Genomic DNA, 7,885 nt, shown 5'->3' with positions numbered 1-7,885 from the left:
TCTGTGGTAAAGATGAAACTCCAGTTTGGCTATGTGCTAGCAATCTCTGGCCAAAAGGACATGGGCTGGGGGCTGGGTGTTAATTTGTTTCTCATGTTTATAAAATAGGGAAGCTGTACCATTAGTGGAACTAGAGTCATTGGGCCTATGCTCTCTGGAGGGACTGTTATGGATAGGACACCAGGGAAACTGAACTGTTGGAGTTAGGCTGGAGGAAACTCAGCTACATGGGCAGCAGTGCACAGTTCCACTTGTTTAACTTAACCTACATTCAGCTTTAGTCGTTATTAATGAAACATCCTCTGCTTTCGTCTGGCAGCTCAGGTCCCCGTACATCTTAGTGTTGACTTGGAAATGCCATTTTGTATATTTTGAGTTTTATCATGTTTCTTTTATGGGGCTTCTTTTAAGACGTACGGTGGCCTTCCCCCTTCTTATGATCACCATGGGGCACTCCTAATTATCAAGTAGGTCAGACAAAGCACCACCTCGTATGTCTGCAGTCACTTCAGTGTGCTGCAGGTCTCATGAGACTGGCAAATTAGGCAGTGGAGGTTAGTGCAGCAGTAGCATTCCTGGTGAAAGATGGGTTGAAACCTGACCAACAGTTAGAGAGGTGTACTCTTAAGATATTTCTGTAAATCTGCAACCTTAGACGTGAACTGAGGGACAGATCTGGACACCATTTCCTCAAAGAAAGAAGTTTAAAGAACATCATACCATAGATTTCATTATCCTCCTTGTTAGTGGCTGACACCTCCCCCCAGTGGCTTCAGGGCTCTGGTAACCTCTCTAGCTTCCAAATCTGTATCAAAGGAATGTTTGTTAAAGTTTGTGGAAAACCAGTATACAAACATAAGTGATGACAGTTTCCTCAAGTGCACCTGCTGGTTCAAGTTGGCTTTCTTACCCAGGGCCTAACTTTGGCCCAACTAAAGCTGACTAGATGGACATTCAGAGGAGACTGAGATAGGGTATTTGGCAGACATGGTGGAGCTACAATGGCTGAGCTAAAATGGAATTTGGCAGAAATTTCAGTATTGATACTGATATAAACCTGAAAGGCAAAGATCTAAAGCATTCTGAACGTTTGTTAAAACACCCTATTCCTAGGTTTGACTCTGAATATACAGTACTAAAGAATTGTCTCTCTGCTATTGCAAGTGTTCCTGGTAAAAGGAACCCAAAATTTATTGCTTGAAATCCTCAGAAAACTAGCATTTATCCATCTATTTATATGGCCATATTGTTCTTCTATCTGAATTCCACACAAGTACACAAATGAATTAATCCACACAACCCCCTTGAAGGCAGGAAATAATTATTATTCCCATAGTAGAAATAAGGTAAAGAGAGCAACTTGTTCAAGATAATACTGAGGAAATTCTGTTAGAGCTGGGACCTGAACTCAGGTATTCTCAGTTGCAGTCCAGGGCCTTAACTAGAAGACCACAGTTCTATCTCTTTAGTATTTGATAGATTTCCCTCAAGGAAGCTAATTTGTGTATTCCAAGCCTACAAACCCCCCTTCTTTTGAGCCTTTAAGTGCACATTGATGTTTCTTAGCCTTCTAGACACTGTAACTTTGACAAAAAAGAAATCTGATTTGGAGATTTTTTTCTATGAAAGTTCAATAATTGTACGTTTCACAAAGACATGGTGGGAGGCAGAATGGATCCAGTCTTCCTCCTGTGAGTGAACATTTGTTTCTAGGCAATATCATTACCACCTTTCTGTCCTAATTTGAAGTACCCCAAAGCAATTGAATGGCATAAGTACAATGTAAGAAGGGCACTAAAGTTATATCTCAATTACACACAATCAATAAGACATTCAACAGCTTTATTTGTACTTTATCAGCCAGCAGTTAAGGGTAACAAAATCGCTGAGGCAGCCATTGTCAGATGGCTCAGGGTATGCATCAAAGAAGTCTATAAAGCAGGAAGAGCTATTCCTTCTGTAATACATATGTGACAGAAGAGTGCTGATAAGAGACTGAACCTTTTTCTCCTTGCCTCAGTCATGTGTGGGTCATGGTTACATACGGCTAACAACTCTGTTATAATCCACTGCAGTCAGCGCCTACTATTAACCCCTCCAAAAAGGTTAATACTCTCTCTCTCTCTTCTAAGGGGTTCAGCAACCAGCCATGCTTTTGAAGATCAATACTTATGAAGAAATATGGAAAGCAGTTTAACACTCACATTTTTCTAGATATTACAAGCTTGATCTCCTGGAATTAGCAAAAACCTCCAATGTGCATGTCTCAGTCATGACCTTTTCAAGCTCACAATTTATCCATGTATGTATTTAGTTATGGTAACTGTGTACCGTGCCAGAAATTAATTTTACTGTTTGTTACAGCCCATCAAGACTGTTGGGTATGAATGGGAAGAATAGGAAATGTGTACTAGCTGATCATTTCCTTTTTTAACCATTCTTGCCTGACTGTCACCCCCCGCATGGAAAGAGGTGGATTTAACTGATTAGAGGTCAGAGTTATTAAGTTAAATACATAGAAACAGGCCACAGAGAAAGGGAATGTTCTGCCTGAAAGTGCTATAAGTAGCAACTCAAAAGTATATTGCAAATGTGGAAGGATTCATTTCTCACAATGGACTTACCAGCAGTTACAGTAAGTATCACCATGTCCACAAACCACAGGGAGAGCAGGAAATCCTGTCAGATTGTCAAGCAGAAATGATTGAAGAAAAAATATGATCATGCCGATAAAATGTAAAACCATGCCACCCCGGATGGGTCACTGGCAGCAGGAATCAAAGTTGGGATCTCTGACTCTTAGACCATGAGCCTCAACTGCCTCAGCTAAAAGACCCAGCTCTGTTAGCCAAGCTTGTACCAGGCTAATCAATCCAGACATCACAAGATGGGGACAGAGTGCCCGACCAAGTGGGAGGGCGTCACAAAAGATTTTGCATTCTCTGCATCAGGACTTGGGCTGTAAAACATTCTAACGCAGATTGGAATGATGACTTATTTTGCCACCTTCAGGACAGTGTGTAAAGCCCGTCTTTTTTTCCATAGCTTTCCCTCAATAACAACCATCTTCCGGTGAGGGGTTGAGACATGGGAAAGAAGGAAGAAATGGAAAGAGGGGGGAGAAAGAGAGAGAGAGAGAGAGTGTGTGTGTGTGTGTGTGAGCACGAGACAGATGGTGGGGTGAAAGGAATGGATTAAGCCAATGGCTGATGCTGGAGGAAAGGGAACAAAAAAGATCCAGGTTAAGGAGGAGATCAAAAAAGACACCTGATAAACTGTTCCACTTTGCTGGCATTATATATTCTAGCAAGGCACTGAAAGAGCAAGGTGATGAGCACTGGATAAGGCATTATCATTATAGGGTTAAAATCAAGACCATGTGACAGAAGTCACACTTCCAGCTCCTGACGGTGCTGGTTGAAAATGCCTTGTCAGGCCACAAAATGTCACAGAACACAGGAATTTAAAAAGAAAGAAAAACATGCAACACTTTTGTACAGGTGCAACTAACAACGTGGTAGAGTGGGTGACTAGACAGTGACCAATAAAGAGCCCAGGGCAGGACATGTGGGGTGTTCCGAGTGCATAGTGTTACCCCAGCTATTTTAGTGTTTGGATAGATTAAGGTTCAGTTTCTACTTTTACATGCAAATCCCCCTGTAGTTAGTAGGAACCGTGAGAGTGGTGAATTTGTTCCAGTGTGATGAATTGGGTGCACCTGGTCCCTTCAGGTGAATTTTGGTACCTTTAGGTGGCAGATCCTAATGAAGGATGTAAGTGCACCCTCCAGGTGGTTGCACGTTTATTTGCTGTGCCTGCTGAGCCACAAATAGTCTGCTGATGAGACACAGACCAAGGGAATTATTAAGGGTATTCACATAAATGTGTTACTGCACAGCAGAGCAAAGTGCACACGTTATACGCCAGGTGGGGAAATGCTGTCATGCTCCAGTATTAGGAGAAATGTGGTAGTGATGTATACGGTATGAACGATGTGGCCTGCAGAGTACTAGCGCTGTCTCTGCTGCTGTTGCTTCTGCTGCTGTGATTGAGGTGCTCTCACTGAACTGAAACTGCTGAGGATTTGCTCACTGGAATACCCATTTCCAAGTCTTCGTTTGGAGGGATCTACTGCCCACAGGCAGACACACAGAGACCCCCTTGAAAAAAGAACTGGCAACCAAAGGGGGAGCCTTTTTTTCTGCAACAAGAGGATGAGTGGGGGGCTGATCAGGGAGCAGCAGTGGCTCAAGGTAGGGGAAGGTGTTTTATTTGATTGCAGTAATGAAGAAATGGGGGCTCAGGGGAGGTGGTTGGGAAAGATTCAAGTGTCCTATCAGTGTTTAATTTCATGTTGTGGTATTTCACCCCACCCCTTAAATGCTTTAATTGCTTGTATTTATTTCTGGACCCTACAGCATGTTACCATCTTAGTCCACAGAACCTGTTCTTAGAGGGATCCTGTTAGTGGATCTGCCCATACATGTCCAAAGGTTTTTTGTGTTTTAAATCTAAAATTGGTGGGTGGGTGTGTTTGGGGGATGGGGGATTATAAAAGTCTTGATCAAGAAAGCTTTGCTTTAAGCAGTGTGCATAATGTAGCATCTTATTTGCCAATTACACTCATGTGCCTGGTTCCTATTAACTTTGATTTGAGAGAAATAAATGGGCTTTAACTCAAAGTTTTGTTGTTCACTCAAAGACCTGTCAAAAGGCTAGGATTTGTCACATCTCTCTCTGCAATCAGAACAGGGGTGATGCCAGGAAGAAAACTCAATATGAATGGATGGCATTTATCCTCTGTTTTTACCATAAGGGTTAAGACTCAAGGAAATGGACATTTTACTATGCAGACTTGGGAATTATATTTGTGCTCAAAGGACCCTCTCTGTCACACTCAAAATAATTTCCAGCTTCCATTGCTGGAAACTAACAATTTACTTAAAATTGTGGAGATTGTCCTCAGACCACAGGGTTTGTTGATTTCCAGATTAGGTGACTCTCTAACATTCTTTTTCTGTCTGCGACCTATATGTGTACATCCTAATAGGAGTAACTAGAACCAGCTGTCACAGACTGGCTTCATATTGGTACTTAAATAAACATTTTGCTGCCTTTCAGACTGCTGCTTGATGCCTCCTTAAAATTTAGGTGATTAATCAATTGGGTTAGTGGCCAATTAGGCATAACCTTGGAGGAAAATAATTATGCATGAGTATATGGGATTTGACTAGTAATGTGGTACAGTATACACCCAGCTTTCAAGAGCTCTTTCCTAATGTGTAGATTCAGTGGCTTCTTAATTTAAGACAAAAATCAAAGCGAGATGACAAATGCATTGCTCTTTGTCAGGGGACAGTTTATTTTCATTGGCAGTGAAATATGTATTTTAGTTGGCTTCCTGCTTTTTTCCCCTTTTGTTTTAAAACTATCTTCTTGTCTGTCAGTAAAGATTTTCCTCCTTTTAAACATGTTCTTTGTAATGCCACTGCTTGCTCTGGTTATTTGGTTTAGACAAATGAATTTTACTTCAGTGCCTTAGGAGTCTCATAAGAGGAGGTTACAGTGTTATGCCTTTTGAGGACAGTCATTTTAACTGATCTTGTTAAGTAACACCATTATTAAATGAATACAAATTGAAGCAAATGCATTTTTCAGTGCTCACAAGTTCTGCTTCTGAGCTAAATTTCTCTTTATGACCAGAGAGGTTTTTGCACTGCAGTATTACAATACAGCCATATTAAAAAGGTTCTTGGAGCAAATAACCCTCCAACACTGCAGCTTCATCTTCAATAGACCTATTTAATTCTGTTTAAATCCAATGTTATTATTTCCCACAATCTAGGCTGAATTGAAGTCCCCCCCGCCCACTCCTATTTTATTTGTAAGCTTCTTGTAGCTTTTCTGCCAGGGACAAACCTAAAACCCATGTCTAAAAAGTGAAAGAAAAATATTTTAATTCATATTGCCTCCCCCTCACCCTCTTTTTTTTGGTGCAACAGGTCCTGTAGCCTTTTTAAAAATAGATTGACAGTGAAGTATATGCTTGACTGTATTTCCTTAAGCAAATTGAGTGTAGTGTCTGTTCTGCAGATGAACATTGGTACATAACATTTTCTTCTCTGTACTGTTTATTATCTTGTTTCTATAATGTAACAAAAGGGGAGGGGAGGAGGAAGGAAACTCAGGATAAAAGAAGAGATTCCAAAGGGATTATTGTACTGGCAATTTATGAGCTATTAGGATTTATTCTGAGGCAAACTATATTGTGTATATAGTGCTTTCATTGAGAGGTGGCATTGAAGTCAGTCATGATATAGGCAAGTACATGTTGTACAGCAGTCTCCCACCACATCCATGCTTCATAATTTCGAGGTGTAAAGAACAGACCCAAGGCTAAGCCACTTGCCTTCAGTGCTGAGTTTTGAGTGGAGGTGAAGAGAGTTTGCTTCTTTCTCTGTAATTGCAGTTTTTTTTTCATTTAATTGTTTTTTTACAAATGAATCTCTTTATTTTAATAATGTAGAAACTGTAGAGATAAGGCAGGACTATCTCTTTGGTCCAAACAAGAAGCAGAAATCTCATACAGTAGAACCTCAGTTAGGAACGCCAGAGTTAGACTGACTGGTCAAGCACACACCTCATTTGGAACAGGAAGTATGTAATCAGGCTGCAACAGAGACCAAAAAAAAGGCAAATACAGTACAGTGTTAAATGTAAACTACTTTACAAAAAAGGGGGGGAAATTTAAAAAAATTGACAAGGTAAGGAAACTGTTTCTGTGCTTGTTTTGTAACCCACACACCTCCTGAGTGTGGTGCTCTGTCCCAGCTAGTGGCACCGAGACCACTTAGAGAGAGATTAATGAGTCTGCTCTACACCCTTAGCTACTAGCCATATGGCTTTTAGCTCATGCAGCAGAGGCTTGTGTACTTAGCTCCAGAGGCCCCAGGTTCAGTCCTGTCCGCCCGCTGATGACCAGTGTCTGTTGGTATTGGTTTATTTTAAATTAAGATGGCTACAATGCAGCATTTTTCTTCTATATAGTAAAGTTTCAAAGCTGCATTAAGTCAGTGTTCAGGTGTCAACTTTTGAAAGAACAACCATAACATTTTGTTCAGGGTTACGAACAACCTCCATTCCAGAGGTGTTGGTAGCTCTGAGGTTCTACTGTACATGTAATTTGCATGAAGTGTAAGTTTGGCCTGATCTGTCAAATGCTTGCATACTAAACATTGCTCCACGCAAACCTTTTGAGTACAGATCCTCCCATTGATTGGAGAGTGGCATTGCTTAGGGTGACATCTGTTTGACAGATATTTATTGCAGAGGGACACTCAGTGCTGTCTTATTTTACTTATGTAATAATCAGTTCTAGCAAACTGATGGAGAGTTGGAATGTTACCTGTATAAACCAGATTTGGGGTGGGGGAGGAGGAGGGGAAATCCTTCCATTTTTAGATATCTTCAAATCAGGACTTGAGTAACTGTAGTAATGCTAATTTTCTATCAATTTGCATGCAGGAATGCCTAGACCATTTAGAGCAAAGTAATTCAAGCTCTACTTTATCTGGAGTGTAGGGCTTTTTGTAAAAGAAGGGAGGAGAAGAAAGGCAAAGAGTTATCTTATTCAGATCCTGTTCGGGCCATCGATGAAACACAACAGTGAATTCCAAAACCTGAATTGTTTCTTTGTTTTTCTTGAACAAATGAATCTTAAAAATGACCAGATGCATCACTTCTTGTAACACTGCTTGTTAATGTTTGCACAGCACTTATTGATTAAAATAAGACCAGTTGCTCAGGTGTGCTAGGGCTGCGTTGCACTGCTCTATTGGGGCAAAACTGCCTTAAAATTCAAAACCAGACCCCCCCCCCACCCAAG

At 40.9% G+C, this 7,885-nt stretch overlaps 1 protein-coding gene across 4 annotated transcripts in view; it reads left to right on the top strand.

Annotated features, from left to right (window-relative positions):
- Positions 1–4,028: 4,028 nt before the first annotated feature.
- DAB1 (DAB adaptor protein 1) overlaps positions 4,029–7,885 on the top strand; it is a 728,182-nt gene continuing 724,325 nt past the window's right edge. For all 4 annotated transcript variants that reach the window (XM_032803129.2, XM_032803133.2, XM_032803132.2 and 1 more), the window contains exon 1: positions 4,029–4,253. The gene's annotated coding sequence lies outside the window, so the exon portion shown is untranslated. The remainder of the gene's footprint in view (positions 4,254–7,885) is intronic.

Source organism: Chelonoidis abingdonii, chromosome 7, assembly GCF_003597395.2.
Source record: "Chelonoidis abingdonii isolate Lonesome George chromosome 7, CheloAbing_2.0, whole genome shotgun sequence".
In the NCBI taxonomy this organism is placed as follows: Eukaryota; Metazoa; Chordata; order Testudines; family Testudinidae; genus Chelonoidis; species Chelonoidis abingdonii.
This window is presented reverse-complemented; position numbering and strand designations above follow the sequence as displayed.